The 24,776-nt window shown below is 44.6% G+C and overlaps 1 long non-coding RNA gene across 1 annotated transcript; it reads right to left on the minus strand.

Annotated features, from left to right (window-relative positions):
* Positions 1-390: 390 nt before the first annotated feature.
* LOC117352441 lies at positions 391-24,776 on the minus strand. The gene is made up of 3 exons (XR_004537691.1): positions 24,720-24,776; positions 8,487-8,594; positions 391-743 (listed from the first exon to the last, which is right to left on the minus strand). It is a non-coding gene; the product is annotated as an uncharacterized LOC117352441 (long non-coding RNA).

Genomic DNA, 24,776 nt, shown 5'->3' on the forward strand with positions numbered 1-24,776 from the left:
ACGGAAGTGGAGCTCGACACGGTTTACAAAGTTTAAAAAAAATACGGGAAGAGAGAAGAGAAAGAGTTTACAAAGCATAAAAAGAGGGGATGTAATCCTGAATTTGATGTTATAATCATCTATGCTCTAACCCTCCTTCCCACCATATAAATTGATTATTCGCATGCAAAAAAAACAAACAACCCAACCTTTTTCATATGTGTAATATATGCTGTGGCAGGTGCTGCTTCCAGAATCAGTGCACAAACTAGAAAATAAAAGTGAAAATAAAGTTTAAAAAGTGCCACAATCGATAATGCACGGGGAAATCTCGTGTTCAACCACAAATCTTAATTCACTTTATAATAATAATAATTTTATTGTTTATATACCGCCAAAGTAGTTCGAGGTGGTTTACAATAAGAAGGGCTGGTCATACAGCGTGGGATAAGCAGTGAAGACTTTAGGCATCCTTGGTTACAAATCGGTTGAACAGGTTGGTTTTGACTAATTTTCTGAAGTTGAGGTAGGATGAGGAGTGATTGATGATGATGCTTAGTCAGTCGTTCTGCAGACTTGCTTGGAAGGCAACCGTCTGTCAAGGAATCTTTTGTATCGGCAGGTTTTTATTGTAGGGTGGCTGAACATACGTATTCTGCGTGTAGGCCTGGTGGAGCAGTCTTTTAGGAAAAAGGGCCCCTTCATTAACAATATCACACAATTCTTATTGATCAATTAAGAAAGAAGGAAATGAGAAAAAGTTTCTGTAAAAAAACAAGAGTTTGGAAAGTATTAAAGGGCAAAACCAGAAAAGCATCCAGCAACAGATGGTAATTATGGAAATAATGGACAGTAATGACCAACTGTTCCGAAATCCTGTCCAAATGCTTCTATTTTTAGAAGCTATCCCAGGCATTTTTGCTCACTTGAGTTTAAACAAAGTGAAAGGCAGCTGGAAAAATACCAGAGAGCTTTGGCTTGAACATCTTTGGAAGACGAGAAAGCCCTCGGGTGAAAGGTCTCTTTTAAAGAAAATCAAATGAACTGGCCAGTCTCTTAAAAATAGTGAAATGGCAGGGGGGGGGGGGGGGAAAAGATGCTTGGCCAGAGTCTCAAAACTTGAACGCGGTCGCTAAACTGGTGTCCGATGGTTTAGCCTGCACGCAATTTATCGGCAGATTATCAAAATGGCTGTTATCAGGGATTCAAGAAAAGGTTAGATAAGTTCCTGCTGGACCAGAACATACGCAGGTATGGCTAGACTCAAGGGCCGCCGTGTGAGCGGACTGCTGGGCACGATGGACCACTGGTCTGACCCAGCAGTGGCAAATCTTATGTTCTTTCTAGCAGTCTCTGACACTGCTATGCAAATGGGCTCTTCAACACTGAAATGCGCACTCCAGTGGATTCTTAAAAATCACTGAGTCATTCTCCAAGAGCGGCATCTGCTTTTGGCGACAAAAAAAAATCAGCGACTGGTCCGGGGGGGCTGGTACAGTACAAGCATTGTTAAAAGTGCATCTTGTGGCGTGTGTTTTGACAGTGGCTAATGAAAAATATACAAATTACATGATTCAAATAAATAATTTTTTTTGGGGGGGGGAGGGGGAGAGTGTATGATACCCGTGTCTTATGTGTATCTGGCTGCGGCTCATGATAAAATTCTACATTAAAAACAAATTACAAGATTTACCAAAATTATAATCGTTTTGGGGGAGAGAAAGGTATAAGAACATAAGCAATGCCTCCGCTGGGTCAGACCTGAGGTCCATCGTGCCCAGCAGTCCGCTCACGCGGCGGCCCAACAGGTCCAGGACCTGTGCAGTAATCCTCTATCTATACCCTTCTATCCCCTTTTCCAGCAGGAAATTGTCCAATCCTTTCTTAAACCCCGTTCTCTGCCCTATTACGTCCTCTAGAAGTGCATTCCAGGTGTCCACCACACGTTGGGTAAAGAAGAATTTCCTAGCATTCGTTTTGAATCTGTCCCCTTTCAACTTTTCCGAATGTCCTCTTGTTCTCTTATTTTTCGAAAGTTTGAAGAATCTGTCCCTCTCTACTCTCTCTATGCCCTTCATGATCTTATAAGTCTCTATCGTATCCCCTCTAAGTCTCCTCTTCTCCAGGGAAAGGAGACCCAGTTTCTCCAATCTTTCTCTCTCTCTCTCTCTCTATTTCTGTCTCTCTCTTTCCATCTCTCTCTCTATTTCTCTCTGTCTCCCTTTCTCTCTCTCTCTCTTTCTCCCTTTCTCTCTCTCTCTTTCTGTCCCTCTCTACTCTCTCTATGCCCTTCATGATCTTATAAGTCTCTATCGTATCCCCTCTAAGTCTCCTCTTCTCCAGGAAAAGGAGACCCAGTTTCTCCAATCTTTCTCTCTCTCTCTCTCTCTATTTCTGTCTCTCTCTTTCCATCTCTCTCTCTATTTCTCTCTGTCTCCCTTTCTCTCTCTCTCTCTTTCTCTCTCTCTCTCTCTCTCTCTCTCTCTCTCTATTTCTCTCTGTCTCCCTTTCTCTCTCTCTGTCCCTCTCTACTCTCTCTATGCCCTTCATGATCTTATAAGTCTCTATCGTATCCCCTCTAAGTCTCCTCTTCTCCAGGGAAAGGAGACCCAGTTTCTCCAATCTTTCTCTCTCTCTCTCTCTCTATTTCTGTCTCTCTCTTTCCATCTCTCTCTCTGTCTCCCTTTCTCTCTCTCTTTCTGTCCCTCTCCACTCTCTCTATGCCCTTCATGATCTTATAAGTCTCTATTATATCCCCTCTAAGTCTCCTCTTCTCCAGGGAAAAGAGTCCCAGTTTCTCCAATCTTTCTCTCTCTCTCTCTGTCTCTCCCTTTCTCTCTCTCTTTCTGTCCTTCTCTACTCTCTCTATGCCCTTCATGATCTTGTAAGTCTCTATCATATCCCCTCTAAGTCTCCTCTTATCCAGGGAAAAGATACCCAGTTTCTCCAATCTTTTTTTCTTTCTCTCCCTCTCCACTCTCTCTATGCCCTTCATGATCTTGTAAGTCTCTATCATATCCCCTCTAAGTCTCCTCTTCTCCAGGGAAAAGAGACCCAGTTTTATGTTTTATGTGCGTTTGTTAAAAGCTGACATTTGTAAGCCGCTCGTGTTTTGTGTTACAATATGGATGGTGGTTCACATCGTCCCGCTTTGTTGGTTCATATCTTCCACACAAACGCTGGGTTTCTATGTTTTTGTGACACAAACAGCTTTTGCGACCAACTGCTACAGCCACATGTGTCACGCGCATATGATGTAAGCATATATTATGCTCAAAGATGGTGCACACTTATTGCGTTGCTTTTCCCGCCACATGCATACATTCACGTCTCTTGTGTATTCTGTGTGTGTGCTGATCACTGTCGCCAGCGACTCAATGCCTGTAAATTTAGCAAATCTTCACCGCTGTCCACTGACCTCATTTGCCTGCGTAATTTTTTGAGAATGGCTCGCGTTTTTCAAATCACTACAAGGACATCTGCGACAGCATCCTGCCGGCTTTTAACGCAGATATTTTGAGAATCCGGCCCTCAGTTTCTGTTCCCTAAGAGGCCAACGCAATAAGGCTCACGGTACAGCTGCGCGTGGCTATTTGAGCGTGTGGCTTCTTACTGCAAGTGTAACGCCGCAGCCTGCAAGATGTAAGTTGCATGCAAATTTTATCTGCAGCAAATCTGGTATGGTAGATGCATGCGCAAAAGCTTTCACGGTAAGTGTGGCGCAGTGGTTGGATCTACAGCTTCAGCACCCTGGGGTTGTGGGTTCAAACCCCACGCTGCTCCTTGTGACCCTGGGCAAGTCACTTAACCTCCATAGCCCCAGGTACGGTACGTTAGCTAGATTGTGAGCCCACCGGGACAGAGAGGGAAAATGCTTGAGTACCTGATTGTAAAAACCGCTTAGATAACCTTGATAGGCGGTATATAAAATCCTAATAAAACTTGAAAAACTTGAAAATTAAATGTGATGCTTGTCTAAATAGGAGCCTTGCAAAAATTGTTTGCTCTTGAAATTTTTGAGGCTCCGATTTAGGCACAGAACCGGCGCCGCTGTTTGCTTTCACTTTCACTTTTGCATGGATAGCTGCACGTTTGTTACTTACCATCTTCTTTTCAAACTTGCACCAGCTTCCTTCTGCTTGCAAAATAAGCCAAAACCGTCTGACATCACAGACCCTCATGAAAAAATTCTCGCATTATGGACAGTGTATTCTTTGCATTGTACAAAACACCTTAATTAGCTCATTAGCATACATTTTAATATAATTTGTACTGCGTCTTCCTGTGCAAAACAGACTCTTGCATGCAACTCCTATGTGCATTGCTTGACACCTGCAACTGGTTTTTAAGCCCATGGGTTTCATTTATTATTATACCATCTTTCCTCAATGGATATCAAAGTGGTTTACAATACATTGAATTGTAATAAGGTACTCGGGTATTTCCCTATCTGCCCCGGCAAGCTCACAATCTGGTACCTGGGGGAAATAGAGGGATTGAGTGTCTTGCCCAGTCACAAGAAGCAGACTGGGATTGAACCCACAGCCTCAGAGTGCTCAGGCAGATGGTCTGTTATTGTCAGTTATAACTGTAGTTTATTTTTATGTGGGGAGATGGGGGGGGGGGTGACTTCTGTATTTCAAAACAAAAAGAATAAAAGTGCATATGCATCTCAACTGGATGCACACATGCGGTAACCTACTTGAATTGATGCAAGTTTGAAACTCGTGAGCGTTGGGGAAAGGTCATAATCTGAGGTTGAGGGATGGTAGACTCAAGAGTAATGTTAGGAAATCCTTCTTTACAGAGAGTGTGGCTGATGTCTGGAATGCGCTCCCGAGGGAGAGGAAAACAGTGAGAGAGTTCAAAAAAAGCATGGGATGAAAAAGAGGATCTCTAATCAGAAAATAATGCTATATATTGAAGAACTAAGGCCAGTACTGGGCAGACATGCATGGTCTGTGTTGAGGATGGGCTGGAGTGAGCTTTGACGGAGTCTCCAGTAGATGTACAGTACAGGGCAGAGCTCTGGGTTTCTGGCCCAGAAATATCTAAGAAAAACAACAATTTAAATCATTAAATTATAGACAGTGTATGTTTGAGCAGACTGGATGGACCATTCAGGTCTTTATCTGCCATCATTTACTATGTCTTTCCCTCTCTGATTGGAGGTGGAATTTGCAACTTTTTTGAAGAAGATTAGAGTGTACCTGTTTGTGGAGGCTCTTAAATAAGTCAGGACTGTCGGAGCACTGACGGTGGAAAGAGGTTGATGATGAAATGAGAATTCAGGGTGATTTAGATATGGAAGAATATTATCATGGGTTGGAGCAGGAAGATTTTTAGAGGATGTTAGAGTTGGTGGGCATTTACATAAGAACATAAGAAATGGCTTCGCCGGATCAGACTCTAGGTCCATCCAGTCCGGCGACCCGCACTCGTGGAGGCCAAGCCAGGTATTCCATGCTGAGAAACCTTGTTTACTCATATCCCCCAATGTGATTTGCAAGAAGGTATGCATCCAACTTGCCCTTGAATCCCAGAATGTTGGTCTCCCTCACGACCTCCTCCGGGAGAGCGTTCCAATCGTCCACCACTCGTTGTGCGAAACAGAATTTCCTGATATTTGTCCTGGGCCTGGTGCCCCTCAGTTTCAGTCCATGACCTCTTGTCCGAGTCACATTTGACAATGTGAATAACGGTGTTTCTTGCTCTATTTTGTCAAATCCTTTTAGTATTTTAAAAGTCTCAATCATGTCCCCTCGCAGTCTTCTCTTCTCGAGGGTGAACAATCCCAGTTTTCCGAGGTGTTCTTTGTAGCTCAAATTCTCGATACCTTTAACTAGCTTCGTGGCTCGCCTTTGCGCCCTCTCCAGTAGGGTTATATCCTTCTTTAGGTAGGGAGACCAGTGTTGGACACAGTACTCCAAGTGTGGTCTGACCATTGCTCTGTAAAGCTTCATGATGATGTCTGACGATCTACTCATGATTCCCTTCTTTATCATGCCCAACATCCATTTCTTTGTTGCCGCTGCGCACTGAGCCAACGGCTTCAGGGTCCTGTCTATCAGTACCCCCAGGTCCCTTTCTTGTTCGGTCTTGCCCAATGTCACACCTAACATTTTATATTCATGTTCCTTGTTTTTCATACCCAGGTGCATCACTTTGCATTTTTCTATGTTAAACTTCATCTGCCACTTTTCTGCCCATTTCTCTAACTGGTTCAAATCTCTCTGAAGTTCTTCTCTGTCCTTTTGTGATCCAACTACCCGACATAGTTTTGTGTCGTCTGCAAACTTGATTAAATTACTTATTGTTTCATCTTCTAGGTCGTTTATGAAGATATTGAACAAGATGGGCCCAAGAACCGATCCCTGGGGTACACCGCTCGTCACCTCTTCCCAGTCCGAGAACTTCCCATTTATGCCCACCCTCTGCAATCTGTTTTCCAGCCATTTGCCTATCCATCTTAGTATATCTCCTTCTATTCCATGGCTTTGTAGTTTCTTCAGAAGTCTTGCGTAAGGAACCTTGTTGAACGCTTTCTGGAAGTCCAAGTATATTATATCCACCAGTTTACCGCTATCAATTTGTTTGTTCACCTCCTCAAAAAAATTGAAGTAAATTTGTCAAACATGACTTCCCTTTCCTGAAGCCGTGTTGGCTAGCTCTCATCAGGTCGTGATTTTCCAGGTGTTGCTCTATGCTATCCTTTATTTATTAGTGCTTCAACCATCTTCCCAGGAACCGATGTAAGACTCACAGGTCTATAGTTGCCCGGCTCTCCTCTCGATCCTTTTTTGAAGATTGGGATGACATTCACTATCCTCCAGTCGTCTGGTATTCGCCCGGTTCTAATTGACAAGTTAGCTAGGGATTGTAATAGTTCTCCGATTTCTACCTTAAGCTCCTTTAGCACTCTCGGGTGAATTCCATCTGGTCCAGGGAATTTATCACTTCTCAGTTTGTCGATCTGATAGTATATCATGTTCAAATCCACATTTACTGTGGTGAGGCTATCCTCAATTTCTCCCTTGAATGCTCTCCCTATTTCTGGCATTGATGCAGTGTCCTCCTTGGTAAAGACAGACGCAAAGAATGAGTTTAGCCTATCCGCAATCTGTTCCTTTTCTTCCTTGGCCAGAGGTCCATCGTGCCCAGCAGTCCGCTCGCACGAGGAAGCAAGATATTAATTACAGTAAAAAAAATAAAATAATAATAACACCATATTTTAAGTATGGGAAGCCTTGGTAAATGACACTATTGTTCACAGGCTTCAAGCTTGATCCAGTTCAACATTTTCTGCACAAGATGAAAATAAATGTAAAAATCAGAGTCACGATCCTATTTCTGGAAAGAGTATCTTCCGGTATTTAAATGCTTTTAACTCTGTATCCTAGGATTCCGTCTTCCTTCATTTTTCAGGACAGTCGTGGCAATGTGTCCTGCTTTCAGTGATGGGGTGCGGCTAGGGGAAAAGGGCAGGGCAGGGTGAACGATCACCATCGGGACGGGGAACAGCAGTGACCTCTCTTCGTCCAAGTTCCATGAGTCCCATGTCATAGATTCTCAGAACAGAGAACATCTTCATGGAGCCAGCCCCTTCACAGAATCAAAGCTCTCATAAATGTGTGCCTGACTTTATTGGAAATGCACTGAAAACGTTTTTTTGTTTGATGGCACGAGAGAAAGCTTGCTGCTGTCACCCATCTGATCTCTTCTTTTTATGAGACGCTGGAGAATTATCATTGATCTATGAAAGCAGAGATCCATTAGCACGTACCAGTTCCTATGTCAGAACCAGTGTTAAAACGTGCTGGCGTCCAGGGCAGAAAGTTAGTAGGGGCCCCAAAGGCCACCAGCAGGGTGTGTCTTCTTCAGGTAAGCTCGGAACCCCCTGTAATCTGGAGGTCTAGGGCAGTTGCCTTTTGCACTAGAGATGACATGGTAACAAAATTCATCACCATTCCCGACCCCACGGATAACCGCGGGAAATAATCCCATGTCATTTTCTAGTGTTTATTTCAACCTCAATCCTTCTACACCAGCATTCTTCAAAGCAAAGCTTGCGGGTCAGTGGTTGTGGCCATTCATACTCTGATTCTTATGTGAGCCAAGGATAATGAAGCCATTGTGACATCACTGATGTGATTGGCTCATAGGCACTTTGGAATGAGGCATTATGACATTACAATATCTGCTCTGGATACCAGAGACTGTCATTCTGTAGTGTCTGTTTCAACCTCAGTCCTTCTACACCAGAATTCTTCAAAGCAAAGCTTGCGGGTCAGTGGTTGTGGCCATTCATACTCTGATTCTTCCCTCTCTCCTTAAAAAATGACATGAAGATGGTTTCCCGCGGTTATCCGCGGGGACGGGGACGGTGATGAATTTTGTCACCGTGTCATTCTCTAGTTTGCACCCTCCTAATGCTGACCCTGTCCTATGTGGAGTAAGGAAGAACCCAATATTACAAATTGCCTGTTTGTGAAAAGAGCTGTTGTTACCTGAGGGAGGAGAGCTGGAATTGGAAGATGAGATGCATTACAGAATGAATCATCCGATTCCCTAGGGCTTAATATTTCTGGCTCCCTGTTCGGCTGTTGCAGTCAGTGCTTTAAAAAAAACAAAGAAAAAAGAACCAGGTATTTAGCTCCACTATCCAGCACTGAATATCCAGATCAGGCAGTCGATGCCAGAACCGATCAAGACACTAGTGATAGTCAATCTGTTGTCTGGATAACTTATACGGAGAACTCAAGGCAGCCTTTTAGCTGAATGAATATTGCCACTATTTGGATTGCTGTGGCTCCACCTTGGTACCATCTGCGTAGGGGGGTAATTCTGTAAAGGTCGCCTAACAGCTGGACACTAAAGGGGGAATTCATCAACTGATAGCATGTGCTAAACATTAAAGTCGCCCAAAGGAATATAACGGGTGTCTTTAGCATTTAATGCACACTAAACATTCCCCCAAGTGTGTATTCCAGATTGGCAATTGTGCATGTAATTACCATAATTGAACACGCATGTAAGTCCACATTTTATGTATTTCAGTTTTAGCGCCTAAGTTTAATTGCGAGCACTCATGGCGTAGAAAGGGGGAACGGGGAGGGTGGACCACCCCAGGCACCATCATGGTGGGGGAGCCAGCACCTCTGTTCCTTTTCGTCGCCCCCCCCCCGCGTACCTTCAATTCCCCGCCACCGTACCTCTAGCTCTTTGACGGCGATCAGCAGCTGCAACCTGCTGCTTGCGCTGACTTCAGCGCTTCCTTCTGACGTTACTTCTGGGTCCCGTGACTAGGAAGTGATGTCAGAGGGAGAGCTGATGCTGGCATGGACAGCCACTTAGAGATGCTGCTTGCGCCAGAGAGCTAAACAGGTATGGGGGAAGAGAAAGGGAGCATATGCGACGAGGGGGGAGGGGAAGAGAGCGAGGGGGGCGGTGAAGAGCAGGGAGGGCAGGGAAGAGAGCGAGGGGGCGGGGAAGAGAGTGAGGGGGGAAGCCGCCGCCGCCACCACCACCACCACCACCACGGGCCTCCTCCAACCCTCACTATGCCCCTGGCCATGTCAAAAACGGTTGCAAATGCTCACACCTAACTGCATAATGGGCATTATTCTGTGAGCTTAGGCTCAAATTCTGTATATGATGTCCTAAGCTGCACATGCAAATCGGTGCGCATACGAAATTTGCACATGTTACTTAATTGGCACCGATAATTGGCAATTAACTCCTGTTCTGTTTTATAGGCTACACTCATATACCCCTGAGGAAGGCTTTTATAGCCGAAACACAGACCATGTTGGGGTCCATCACGAAAAGGATTGAAAGACTCTTTTGTTAGGCCTGCACAATTTTGTGTATATGTTGTACATGTATCACTTATTTATATAATTTTTAATAAATGGATTGTCTCTGAAGCTGGTTGACCGTGTCCTTTCCCTGCCCTTTTTTCTGGTTTACATGTTCACACATGGGGTTGTGTTTCCTCGGTGTTGTGGGGGATAGCTTTAGCCACTGTGCCACAGATGACTGAGGGAGATATGATTGAAGTCTACAAAATCCTGAGTGGTGCAGAACGGGGGTACAAATGGATCCATTTTTTACTCTACCAAAAATTACAAAGACTAGGGGGACACTTGATGAAGTTACAGAGTAATACTTTTAAAACCAATAGGAGGAAATACTTTTTCACTCAGAGAATAGTTAAGCTCTGGAACGTGTTGCCAGAGGATGTGGTAAGAGCGGTTAATATAGCTGGGGTTTTGGGTTTTTTTTTTAAAAGGTTTGGACAAGTTCCTGGAGGAAAAGTCCATAGCCTTCTGTTGAAACAGACATGGGAGAAGCCAGTGCTTGCCCTGGATCAGTGTCATGGATTGCTGCTTCTATTTGGGTTTTTGCCTGGTACTTGTCACTTGCATTGGCCTCTGTGAAGACGGATACTGGGCTAGAAGGACCATTGGTCTGACCCAGTAAGGTTATTCTTATGTTCTTATGTTTATAGCTGATATATAAGAAATTAAACAAATAAACAGTAGGTGAAGAAGTTTATCACGGCGAGATTGGGAAGACAATCAACTCGGCTGGAAAAAGTCCTCTTTGTCTTTTTACTTAGGTCTCCTTTTACTAAGCTGGGGTAGCGTTTTTAGCGTGTGCTAAGCCCAGCGCTACGCGAAGAAACTAACGCCAGCTTTATGGAGGCGTTAGCGTCTAGCGCGCGGAGCTAAAACCGCTAGCGCAGTTTAGTGAAAGGAGCCCTTAATCTTTCAACAGTACCTTCTGCAGTTTGCAAGTACTGGTTGTCAATAGAGAATGACACGGTGACAAAATTCATCACTGTTCCGTCCCCGCGGATAACCGCGGGAAATAATCCCATGTCATTTTCTAGTGTCTATTTCAACCTCGGTCCTTCTACACCAGCATTCTTCAAAGCAAAGCTTGCGGGTCAGTGGTTGTGGCCATTCATACTCTGATTCTTATGTGAGCCAAGGATAATGAAGCCATTGTGACATCACTGATGTGATTGGCTCTTAGGCACTGGTGGAATGAGGCATTATGACATCACAATATCTGCTCTGGATACCAGAGACTGTCATTCTGTAGTGTCTGTTTCAACCTCGGTCCTTCTACACCAGCATTCTTCAAAGCAAAGTTTGCGGGTCAGTGGTTGTGGCCATTCATACTCTGATTCTTATGTGAGCCAAGGATAATGAAGCCATTGTGACATCACTGATGTGATTGGCTCTTAGGCACTGGTGGAATGAGGCATTATGACATCACAATATCTGCTCTGGATACCAGAGACTGTCATTCTGTAGTGTCTGTTTCAACCTCAGTCCTTCTACACCAGCATTCTTCAAAGCAAAGCTTGCGGATCAGTGGTTGTGGCCATTCATACTCTGATTCTTCCCTCTCTCCTTAAAGAATGACATGAAGATGGTTTCCCACGATTATCCACGGGGACGGTGATGAATTTTGTCACCGTGTCATTCTCTAGTTGTCAACCTGTGATCTCCACTGTTCAAGAAAATCTTTATTTTATTTTTTTTTTAGCACATGCTCAAATTCCGCAACAGAAGGATGGAGAAGATGGAGCGTATTCATTGTTCTGTGCATGTATTATCACATTCCAGTTCGTTACCATAACATCCACCCACTGGTGCTTGGGAAACATTTTAACATTGTTTGATAGTGACATCTTAAAATGAACCAAAATGTGTGAACCGCATACTCCGGTGAATGCACCCCGTTAGCTAAGCTCTGATGCAGTGACTCGGCGGTCGCAAAACGGTGGCCACCGTCGGCATGGAGAGCTGTTGATCTGTAAAGACACGGAGGGAAGAAAAGCCAAAGAGAGAGAGGCACAGAGACTAAGCAGCGAGGAAAGTAGGCGCCATGTTGCGCTGGAACTGATACTCAGATAAGCTTTTGTACTTTTATCAATTAAATATTTTGTAAAGAGGAGTGAAGTCAAAAGTACAGCAGACATTTTGCTAGCGCAGGTAAGCTTTTGAAAGGAGGTTGGATTTTTTTTTTGCCAATGATAGAAGTTAAGAAGGGAAGCTAAAGAGAGAGCTTCATCTTCGTAGCAGTGAAGAGGTGCTTTCCCTGGGCTTCTGAGGCTTTTTCCTTCTGTATATCTCTCAGTTAGAGGGGTTATAGATTGGGAGTATAATAATATTTTTACTGGAGATTATTTTGTTATATTAATCTTTGCATTTTTACTCCAGTTCAGTGTCCTGCAAACTTATTTTGCTCAAGCTCCCTAACAGAGCAAATGTTTTTCTGTGGTATAATCCCACCCTGCTCCACCCAATATGAACCTCATGTTATTTTCCCTGAGCTCGGGGCCGTGTCTGGAGGGCGTCGATGAGATGATGTCGCATGAACGCACATGACATCATCAGGCCGACATCCGCTCATGCTCGGAAGCCCTCCAGACACAGCCCCGAGCTCAGGGAAAACGAGATGGGGTTCGTGTGGGGGCAGAGAGGAGAAGCACTGATGCCGGAAGTGATTCAATCTCGGGTGGCACACCCAGAATCTCACATAGTTTGCGATTCACGGTTCCAGTTCCTCCATTTGAATAGATTTTTTTTGTGTGGAAAAATGCACATAACTGCCAAAACTCCACCTAAGTACTATTCTCTAAATATATGTAGATCTAGTGGGGGGGGGGGGGATTCTGTAAATGGCACTCAAAAGAGTGAGCATCGGAAAAGTTTGGCACAAAAGCTGGTTCCTTATAGAAAACTGCAAATTCTCTGGTAGAATCCAATCTTGCTTGGGACAATGCAAGTATAACAAGATGATCCTGATCCTAAGAACATAAAACTAGCCTTACTGGGCCAGACCAATGGCCCATCAAGCCCACTAGCCCGCTCTCATGGTGGCCAATCCAGATCTCTAGTACCTGACCAAAACCCAATGAGTAGCAACATTCCATTCAGAATCCTACAGAATAGCAAGATTCCGGAACCCCAAAGAGTAGCAATATTCCATGCTACCAATCCAGATTTTTAGGGAGATAAAACTTGTGTGTATTGCAGACACATGGTGGCTTTGGCCATTGTAATCTAAACTGAGGAAGATCAGTAGCGTAAAGCAGGTGGGGGGGCGAACCACCCTGGGGACCGTCTTGGTGGGGGTGCCGGCACCTCTATGCCCCCCATGCTACGCTCGCACCCTCCCGTCCCTGTTCCCCACACCTATTTAAAATCTTCACCAGCATTGAGCAACTACTTCTAACCTGCTTCATGGGCTGGCCTGGCTCCCTCTGAAATCACTTCCAGGCCAGGAAGTGACATCAGAGGGAAAGCCAGCGCAAGCAGCAAGCTGGAGAAGCTGCTCCTGCTGGTGAAGATTGTAAGAGATATGGGGAGGGGAGGGCACGAGTGTGATGCAGAAAATGCAGGGGGGTCAGAGAGGAGGGCGCGGGGGCAACACTGAGTCAGATCTTTATTCATTTGATTTTTTAAATTGATGAATGTTATTTCCAATTTTGGGTGGGGGGGTTCTACCAAAAGAGGTGCCGGTGATCAAATACCAGTTCATTCTTCAGGAGTGGGGTGGTCAAAGAGGGACCCACCCCACAATAGCCAGGCCCCCTGCAACTAGCCACAGAACCCGTGAAAAGGCAGCAGTGATTGTGCAGAACCTGAGCCTCTTTTATTAATACTTAGGGACCCTGGGTCATTTTTATAAGCAATCATAAAGGTGCCAGTACTCAGTACTGCTTAAAAAAAAAAAAAAAAAGCACTGATTATTTCTGTAAGGCAATTTAAAATGGTGAGATGAGAAGATTACATGAACAAAAAAGAGCACTTGGATTGTAATCAAATTTCAAGTGATTATAGTCCACCCATTTTGATTGGATTTTAACAGAGGCTGCTGAAAGGATCCTGTGCTCCGGCTTGCAGTGCAATGATGCCTCAGTCTGATGCGGGAGACAGAGAGATGCAGACACAAGCATCAGGAGATTATTTGGGCTCTTTGAAGATATTCTTCGCTTTGTGCTCTCGTATCCGACCAGATGAGATGTATGACTCAGATCTTCTTAATTGTAAAATTGATAAAGTTAAAAATAAATAAAATTTTTATTTAAAAATTTAATATACCATCTGGAGTCACAGCGGTTTCCAAATAAACATACATAAAGCAAAGACAAAAACAATACAAATCATTCTTCAAAATAATATCAAACACATATGAAAATAAAACCTACAAATTCTTCAGGAACGTATTTGAAAAATGTTACAAAAATATTATAGATGAGTGGTGTGTACATAGGCTGCGCTCTTTGTGTGTGGGGAAAAGGGTGGGAAGGGATTTTATTACAGTGTTCCCCCGTGAATTCGCGGTTCGCAAATTGCGGACTTGTTCATTCGCAGTCTGCTCTGACTGCCTCTTCCTGTAGTAAAGTCGGGTTGCACTAATCAGGAGCTGCGTGTCAAAGCAGCTTCTGATTGGTGTACCCCGACTTTACTACAGGAAGAGGCGGTCAGAGCAGACCGCGAGTGATTTTCTTCACCCGCCGCCGCTCCAGCTGCCCTCTCCTGTCTCCCCTGCCTTTTGACAATCGAAAAACTGCATTTGCGGTTTTTTAAAACATTCACGGGGTTCCTGGAACAGAACCCCCACAAATTTCGGGGGAGTACTGTAAAGATATACATGTATCCCTAGCCTATGTTAGGGACCATCATAGAAATATGTTGAAATATGTATTCTTCTGTCTTGATGTTTTGTTATAAAATTTTCTTAATAAAAATTATTTGAACAAAAAACCCCCAAAATGCCCAAACAACATTAGGAAAGGCAGATCAAAAGTATGCGTCTACAAACAGCTTGGTTTTCAACATCTTTTTAAAGCTATAGTTTACAAAAATTTAAGGGGGTCTTTTACTAAGGTGCAATATCATATTTAGCACGCACTAAATGCTAATGCGTCCATAGAATATAATGAGCACGTTAGCATTTAGCACATGCTAAATCAGTTAGCGCGCCTCAGTAAGAGACCCCCTAAGTGCATCTGGTCATGATTCCAAGCGATATCTTCTTTAGCTCAGGCTAAACAAACAGGCTAGTCCACACTTGCCAAACGTATGCGTGGATTGCTAGTAGAGAATGACACGGTGACAAAATTCATCGCCGTTCCAGTCCCCGTGGATAACCACGGGAAACCATCTTCATGTCATTCTTTAAGGAGAGAGGGAAGAATCAGAGTATGAATAAATGGGATACCCATGTGGGATCCCTACGAGGGTCAAGATAAGGAAATTGGGTCATTAGGGCATAGACAGGGGGTGGGTAAGCAGAGTGGGCAGACTTGATGGGCTGTAGCCCTTTTCTGCCGTCATCTTCTATGTTTCATCTTCTTCTATGTTTCTATGAATGGCCACAACCACTGACCCTCCAGCTTTGCTTTGAGGAATGCTGGTGTAGAAGGACTGAGGTTGAAACAGACACTACAGAATGACAGTCTCTGGTATCCAGAGCAGATATTGTGATGTCATAATGCCTCATTCCACCAGTGCCTAAGAGCCAATCACATCAGTGATGTCACATTTGCTTCATTATTCTTGGTTCACATAAGAATCAGAGTATGAAAGGCCACAGCCACTGACCCGCAAGCTTTGCTTTGAAGAATGCTGGTGTAGAAGGATCCGAGGTTGAAATAGACACTAGAAAATGACATGGGATTATTTCCCGCGGTTATCCGTGGGGACGGGAACGGTGATGAGTTTTGTCACCGTGTCATTCTCTAATTGCTAGCTCCGTCAACCCTGCATTTTGCTGGGAAAAATATATTCTAATGCAGTCAAGTCATGTCACGTTGGCCAATAATGCCGATGCTTTCTTTTTTAAAAAAATTTTATTATTTTATAAACTACAACCGTGTAATGATTGAATACAGAAAAATATTACAGATATTACATCATTTTATACAATTAGTATACAGAACCATAACTTTACCCACCCACCCCTTATCAATTATCAATAATACAAGATATCTTTATTTATTACATTGATATGAAGAATTAATATTAATTTCTCAATTACCTCTCCCTCCCCCATCCCCCCACCCCACCTCGGATATGCCGATGCTTTCTAAGAAACTAATTTCTATTCTCAGGAAAATTTTCTGTTCAGAGAGAAAAAGTACATTTTACGTCAAATGTGGGCCAAGTCACTTGAAAGTCAACACAGCGAGGGACCGGCCGAGCCCAAGGCTTTCGGCACTCTGTTGCTATGGGAACGAGAGAACTCTTTTTTAACACGGTTGCATCATTTCGTGCTGGAAACCTGACTGACTTGGCCGCTTGAGTCCTGGCACTTTTTCTAACATCTTTATTCGCTTGCCGCTTTCAAATCCTCTGCCAAACCGTGTCTTAGAACGATAATAGACCGCACTACTGAAGAGCTAGGAAAGTTTCTTATTGCTTTATGAACGGAACAGGAAACCTGCAAATACCTGACTTTGATTTGATCCGCTTATATACCGCTATTAGTCACTTAGGAGCTAATTCCATAAGGACCCCTTAAAGTCAGGTGGCACGTACATATGTAAATGATGGTGTTTGTTTGTTTATTAAAAACTTTATATACCGCATAACGGCCTAAAAGGATCCAAACGGTTTATAATGCATAAATCACATTCATCAAGAAAAAAAACTCAAGGCAAGTTACATTGAAGTAACATAGAAACATGAGGGCTTCCAATGGAGGATTAAGTGACTTCTCCATGATCTCAAACACAATCAGTCGGAATTCAGCCTTGGCATTCCTGGTTCTCAGACTGCTGCTCTCAGTGGCGTAGTGAAGGAGGGGGAGGGGAGCAGTCGCCCCAGGCACCTTCTTGGTGAGGGCGCAGGCGCCTATCCTCCTCTCGCCCCCCCCCCAGTTCTTCACCCCCCTCTCAGTGCTGCACGTGCAGGCCGCTTCCCTTCCCCCGTACCTCTGTAACATTCCTGGAGTGAGAAGCAAACCCCAAAGTTCCTGTTGCGCCAGTGTTGGCTCTTCCTCTGACATCACTTCCTGGACCCGTGCCTAGGAAGTGATGTCAGAGGAAGAGCTGATGCTGGCGTGACAGCAGCTTGGGGGGTGGGGTTGCTGCTCATGCCGGGAACGTTTCAGTGGGATAAGGGAAGGGGCCCGGGAACGAATGACAGGAGGGACGGGGAAGCAGCAGATGGGGGAGGGGCGCCACCGCCCTTGGCACCTCGCACCTTCTTCCGCACTTTTGTATAAGGGGGGGGTAAGTGTTCACTATTGACAATTTCCTCATTTTACATCCACTTTATTAAATTCAAATGGTTTGATAAAGAAAACAAGAATTGCCATACTGGGACAGACTGAAGGTCTATCAAGTCCAGTATCCTGTCTCCAACAGTGGCCAACCCAGGTCCCAAGTACCTGGCAGAAACCCAAAGAGTAGCAACATTCCAGAGCTCAGAATGTGATGTCAAAATGCCTCATTCCACAAATGCCTAAGAGCCAACTTCATCAGTGTTGTCACAATGCCTTGATTGTCCTATACTTGGCTCACATAAGAACATAAGAGTTGCCATACTGGGTCAGATTGAAGGTCCATCAAGCCCAATATCCCTGTCTCCAACGGTGGCCAACCCAGATCCCAAGTACCTAGCTATATCCCAAGTAGCAAAACAGATTATATCCTGCTTATCCTAGGAATAATGGCCTATGGACTTCTCTTTTAGGAAATTATCCTAACTTTTTTTTAAATCCTGCTAAGCTAACTGATATCACCACATTCTCTGGCAATGAATTCCAGAGTTTAATTACACATTGTGTGAAGAAATATTTTCTCTGGTTTGATCTACTATTTATTTCTAAAATTTGTAGACTGCCTGTCTCTAAGCAGTTCACAGTAAAACGTAGCTTCATCGCATGTCCCCTGGTCCTAGTATTTACAAATTTATTTCCTGTATTTCTACCTCTTGATAAAGCAGGTCCACAGGGAGTGCACCAGAGCTGCCAGTGAAAAGCCATGAGCTAAATTCCTGCCCCCTCAAAATGAATAAATAACAAAAGAGTTAACAGAGGCGGCTGCAAAGTGAACAGTGTAATAGAATCCTACATTATACAGGGCACTGCCACCAATTCCTTATGGGAGAACACGCTGGAAGAATCCTCAGCGTCTGGGATATTGTCTGCGTTGTGAATGAAGATCATTCCTTTCTGATTCAATAGCCTCTGCCCAGCCGCGTTGAGGACCTGCCATTTCATACCTCCTAATCTCTGGCAGCCAAGAACGAGCACAGAGAAAAACATCAGTTCCTGTTTGGATTTTTAAAAACTTTTCCTACAATTTTCAGACAATTTTACAGTTCGTTTCATGCATTAAAGTTAATAAAATGTTTTAACGAGTGTTTGGACGATTTGGTGCTTGAGTCATAGGTTAATATGCATGAAAAACAATTTTGGTGTTCAAAGGAATTACAGTTCATCTCTACTATCAGCAGATCTGCAGAGTAAGGGGCTGGAAGCAGAGGGAAGGCCCAAAGAAACAACAGGGCAGGCAATCCTCATGATCCAATATGGCGGTAGGAAACAGCGCATCAAAGCCAGGAAGTCTGTCTCCACCACAGCAAATACATTTTTTTGGAGAAAGACTTCCTGGTTTAGATCTCCTGTTTTCCATGAACAGAAGGGCGGCGACTTCTCTTTTTCAGTATTCCTTATGGAGAATATGCTTAGCAATATTAAACAAGGGAGAGGGGTTATTGTTTCTTTTTTTTATCTTAATGTGATAGACGGGATGAGATGTAGAGCGGCTGAAAGTATTTTGCAGGTGTCTGCTGAAGCCTCCACATCCCTTACCCCATGGCAACATTTCCTCAGAATCTAAGGCTGGGAATGGAGACAAAGGGCTTGTTGGAAAATTGAGAAATGAAAATTGTTTATGCAGCAGCAGTGGCGTGACCAGACAGCCAATTTTGAATGGGCCTGAGCCCAAATTGGGCGGACATCTCACTCTCTTTTCCTCCCTTCTCATCTCCCCCCCCCCCCCCCAGCCTGTGCAGCAGGCTCTCTCTTTCCCTCCTTTCCCACCTCCCAGCACGCGCAGCAGATTCTCTCCCCCCCCCCAAGTCTGTGCAACAGATTTTCTCTCTCCCCCAAGTCTGTGCAGCAGATTCTCTCTTCTCCCCCGAGTCTGTGCAGCAGAATCTCTGTCTTTCCCCAAGTCTGTGCAGCAGATTCTCTCTCTCCCCCCCACCAAGTCTGTGCAGCAGATTCTCTCTCTTCCCCCAAGTCTATGCAGCAGATTCTCTCTCTTCCCCCCAAGTCTGTGCAGCAGATTCTCTCTCTCCCCCCACCAAGTCTGTGCAGTAGATTCTCTCTCTTCCCCCAAGTCTGTGCAGCAGATTCTCTCTCTCCCCCACCAAGTCTGTGCAGCAGATTCTCTCTCTTCCTCCCCCAAGTCTGTGCAGCAGATTCTCTCTCTTCCTCCCCCAAGTCTGTGCAGCAGATTCTCTCTCTTCCTCCCCCAAGTCTGTGCAGCAGTCTCTCTCTTTCCCTCCTTTCCCACCTCCCAGCATGTGCAGCAGATTCTCTCTCCCCCCCAAGTCTGTGCAACAGATTTTCTCTCTCCCCCCAAGTCTGTGCAGCAGATTATCTCTCCCCCCCGAGTCTGTGCAGCAGAATCTCTGTCTTCCCCCAAGTCTGTGCAGCAGATTCTCTCTCTCCCCCCCCACCAAGTCTGTGCAGCAGATTCTCTCTCTTCCCCCAAGTCTGTGCAGCAGATTCTCTCTCTCCCCCACCAAGTCTGTGCAGCAGATTCTCTCTCTTCTCCCCCAAGTCTGTGCAGCAGATTCTCTCTCTCCCCCCCCCCCCGAGTCTGTGCAGCAGAATCTCTGTCTTCCCCCAAGTCTGTGCAGCAGATTCTCTCTCTCCCCCCCACCAAGTCTGTGCAGCAGATTCTCTCTCTTCCCCCAAGTCTGTGCAGCAGATTCTCTCTCTCCCCCACCAAGTCTGTGCAGCAGATTCTCTCTCTTCCTCCCCCAAGTCTGTGCAGCAGATTCTCTCTCTCCCTCCCTTCCCCCCCCAACCCATGTTCTATTTCTTCAGGTTGCTGGCAGTGGTTCCTACACACTGCCTGCAGCTGACCCAGAAACCTTCCTTCTGATTCAAAATGTGAACGCATCAGAGGGAAGGCTCCCGAGTCGGCTGCTGGCAACATGTACAGACTTCTGCTGGCGGCCTGTAGCTACTGGGTGGCCAGGCCTAAAACCAAACTGGGCGGACCAGGCCCGCCTGTGGCTATGCCCCTGTGTAGCAGAATGAAATTGTAAATGTCATTGACATTTGATATTTCATTTTCACAAAAAGCACATCCCTAGATATTAAGTTATTTTTATTTGCAATTAACAGTCATTTACAAATCTTTCATTTCCCACACGTGGTTCCTGGAAATCATTTTCTCACATAGTATTGCTAAAGGGATCTGCTGCACACTGTTTGCGGGCTCATAAGTATGTTCTTAATCAAAGTATTTAAATAAATTAGGCAGAAGAAAAAAAAACCCCAAGCTTTGGAGAACAGAGACTGAAAATGGATTTCTGGGTCCTCAAAGCTCATGCCTATGGTTTGCTAAGGATTCTGCTGTGTGATCTTTATCGAAGCTGACCAGTAAAAAGACCCTGCCCCTTTAACATCACTGTGTGTGCGCCCCTGGGCTTGCTGCCACATTTCTTAACAGTTCTGCACAATAGCCGCACTTTGATGTCAATCAGCACATTGCTGATGACAATGACCAAAAAGAGAAGATGTAATTGTGTGCAATTCTGGAGGCCACATTACAGTAAAGATGTGCGCAGAATTGAATCGGTTCAGCGGACGGCCACCAGGATGATCTCGGGGCTCAAGGGTCTCTCGTACGAAGAGAGACTGAACAAATTGCAGCTCTACACTCTCGAGGAACGTAGGGAGAGGGGAGACATGATCGAAACATTTAAGTACCTCACGGGACGTGTCGAAGTGGAAGATGATATTTTCTTTCTCAAGGGACCCTCGGCCACAAGAGGGCACCCGCTCAAACTCAGGGGCGGAAAATTTCACGGCGACACCAGAAAGTATTTCTTCACAGAGAGAGTGGTTGATCATTGGAACAAGCTTCCAGTGCAGGTGATCGAGGCAGACAGCGTGCCAGACTTTAAGAATAAATGGGATACCCATGTGGGATCCCTACGAGGGTCAAGATAAGGAAATTGGGTCATTAGGGCATAGACAGGGGGTGGGTAAGCAGAGTGGGCAGACTTGATGGGCTGTAGCCCTTTTCTGCCGTCATCTTCTATGTTTCTATGATGGGTCATTTGGCCTTTAGTCTGCCATCATGTTTCTATAATCAGAAAGTTCTATGACATCACAATGCAGGTGTAAAGAGCCTTAGCCTATAGGAAGAGGAGATGCAAATGTTAAGAGCCTTAGCCAATAGGGAGAGGAGGAGAGAGTGGCTGCTGCAGACACCAGAAAGTATTTCTTCACAGAGAGAGTGGTTGATCATTGGAACAAGCTTCCAGTGCAGGTGATCGAGGCAGACAGCGTGCCAGACTTTAAGAATAAATGGGATACCCATGTGGGATCCCTACGAGGGTCAAGATAAGGAAATTGGGTCATTAGGGCATAGACAGGGGGTGGGTAAGCAGAGTGGGCAGACTTGATGGGCTCTAGCCCTTTTCTGCCGTCATCTTCTATGTTTCTAATTATGTTATGGAACATGTGTACATCATTAAATCATGAAGCACCGTTTCCTTTCATCAGTCAAAGCCTATAGAGGCACCTCAATAATCCACTTTCCTTAGTAGTATCCGTGGCATGTGGGAACATCATGTGGTTTTGGCTCTGAGCTATAATCAGCTACCTCTAGGGCTCCCCCTTCTTTGCGACTCTCTCTCCACCTCAGCAGAGAGAGAGAGCAAGGAAGAAGTCAGAATATCCCTACTTTTGCATCTACCAAGCTGCGATAATCATCTGTGAGGCAAAACCTGCCTTTCGGGCATGAACTAGTTTAAATGTCTACCTCAGCTTCTATCCCGAGACTGTGCAAATGAAAGAGAAAACCCAGAAACACCCTCTCTCCCCCCCCCCAAAGGCAATATCAAAAACACTTGAAAGCCCAACCAACATATTTTATCAGGTTCTAGAAAACGATGAGGTGAGTAATAAAGTGTTTACATGAAGTGTTTACATGAATATTGCCCAAAGGCAATATATATATATATATTGAGAGAGAGAGAGAGAATGACCAATGGTTACAGGAAATGACCGAGTGCAACCAGATGTCATGGGGGTGGAGCCAGGATCTCTCCAGAAACCAGCAATAATCAACATCAGTATCCAAATAACTTAGAAAAGGAAAAGGCTGTACTGTATATAAAATCTTTGTTTCCTTTTATTGGGATAATTTTGTCTAGGGAAATGTCAGATGATAAAGACATTTGACACAAATAAGTGTTCGCTGTTGATCATAGCAATTGAAACGTGTAAGGACATTAAATAGGACGGCTGTCAACTGGATCCAGATTCGCAGTACAGGGTTGATCCAGTCCTTGATTTACCCATGTGCATGCTGGAACTTGTAGTCTTGCTTTTCTTAGGGCATGAACATAAGAAGTTGCCTCCGCTGAGGCAGACCAGAGGTCCATCTCGCCCAGCGGTCCGCTCTCGCGGCGGCCCATCAGGCCCACTGCCTGAACAGTGGTCTCTGACTAATTTTACAAATTACCTCTAATCCTATCCCTATAACCTTACCTCTACTCTTATCTGTACCCCTCAATCCCTTTGTCCTCCAGGTACCTGTCCAGACCTTCTTTGAAGCCCTGTAGCGTGCTTCTGCTTATCACATCCTCCGGTAGCGCGTTCCATGTATCCACCACCCTCTGGGTGAAAAAGAACTTCCTGGCATTTGTTTTAAACCTTTCCCCTCTCAATTTCTCTGAGTGCCCCCTTGTACTTGTGTTTCCCCATAGTTTGGAAAATCTGTCCCTGTCCACTTTTTCTATGCCCTTCATGATCTTGAAGGTTTCTATCATGTCTCCTCTAAGTCGTCGCTTTTCCAGCGAGAAAAGCCCCAGCTTTTTCAGTCTGCCAGTATATAAGAGGTCCCCCATACCCTTTATTAGCTTAGTTGCTCTTCTCTGGACTCTCTCAAGTACTGCCATGTCCTTCTTGAGGTACCGTGAAGAAATCAGAACTACTAGTCCCTGCATGCAATGGAGTAAACCAAGAACTGGATCAAGCCTGTCCTGTAAATCTGGATCCAGTTAGCTACCTTACTATATAGGCTACTACCAGGTAGACTCAGCCATCAGCAAAGGAAAGTCTAAAATGCTGAAAAAAAAAGGAAAACATACACTCCCGTGGATTCTAGACATGGTGCCTAGATTTGCATGCCAAAATTTGGGCCTGCTCCAGAGATGTGCATGCAAATTAAATGGCTAATGAGCCAAGTAATCTCAATAATTGGATGTTAACTGCCACCCATTAAAACGTGTATGCTGTTCTATGAGGCTGGCCTAACTCTTAATAGTGCCACTGCTAACTCAAAAGTGGGTGGGGTGGGGGGTGTTAGGGTCACTGCCAAAAGTTACATGCGTTGTTACAGAATACTGCCTTATTTCTATAGCACTGAAAGGCATATGCAGCACCGTACATTTTAAGATACAATAGACAGTCCCTGCTCAGAAGAGCTTACAATCTAATTTAGACAGGACATTTCAAGGTTGGGGGAGGTTATAGTGGGTCTTACAGCAGTAAGGGGGAGTTAAGAGTTGAAGGCAGTTTAAAAAAAAATGGGCCTTTAGCTTGGATTTGAACACTCCCAGGGACATAGCACGGCGTTCAAATCCAGCCACTTAGCTTGGGTACCTGCATTTAGCAGGCATATACATGCCTGGCGTCCAAAGTTAGATGTGGAGATAGGTGGCTCTAAGTGCAATTCAATACATGCAATAATATTTGACCGCACTAACCGGTTAAGTTCATGGTTAGTCCTGCACAAGCGACTTAACTGGCCAGAAGCTTCTCCTGATTGATTGCACAGGTTGATTTTCCCTTGAGTTTGTGCGGCTGTCAGGGAATCTTTTGCTCCGACTGTAACTGCTTTTGGTCGTTGCCTCCCCCAGATGGTCCTGCCATACTTCTCCTTCTAGTTTGCTCAATAGCCAGCCGTGCTACTTTTTCGGAAGTTTACCATTAACCAGCTACCAGGGATGGCAGAGAGGGAACGATGAATAAAGGGGCTGATGCAAAATCAGTCGGCATACGTACAGTGGGCGAATTCACAGGAGACCCATAGGCAGCGGAACACTTTTTTTGTTTGGGGGGGGGCCCACAAGCTCTACCCCCAGACACCGCCCCCATAATAGTACTAATCGAAATACCATTTTTCCATTCATTTTTCATATATAGACACAAAATAATCTTATTAACAATACATAATGGTTAACCACAAAATTAAACTACACAAAGCACACTGTATGTATGCTTTGCAACATTCATTCCTACCAGAACACAGATAACCCTTAGGCAATTATGGGACCACAAACTAAAAGTACTAATATATATATAAACAAAACCCTAAGATTCAAGACTCTGTATGCAATACAACCCCAGAGAAAAAGAAACAAATTCATTTCTTTCTGAACAGTGCAAAATACAGACAGCAGATGTAAATTCCCAAAATTGGCACAATTCAATCACTAAATTTTCCCTACCTTTGTTGTCTAGTGATTTTGGTTTTCAAACCATCTTTCCCAGTCTCTGGCTGCATG

Source organism: Geotrypetes seraphini, unplaced genomic scaffold, assembly GCF_902459505.1.
Source record: "Geotrypetes seraphini unplaced genomic scaffold, aGeoSer1.1, whole genome shotgun sequence".
Taxonomy (NCBI): Eukaryota; Metazoa; Chordata; class Amphibia; order Gymnophiona; family Dermophiidae; genus Geotrypetes; species Geotrypetes seraphini.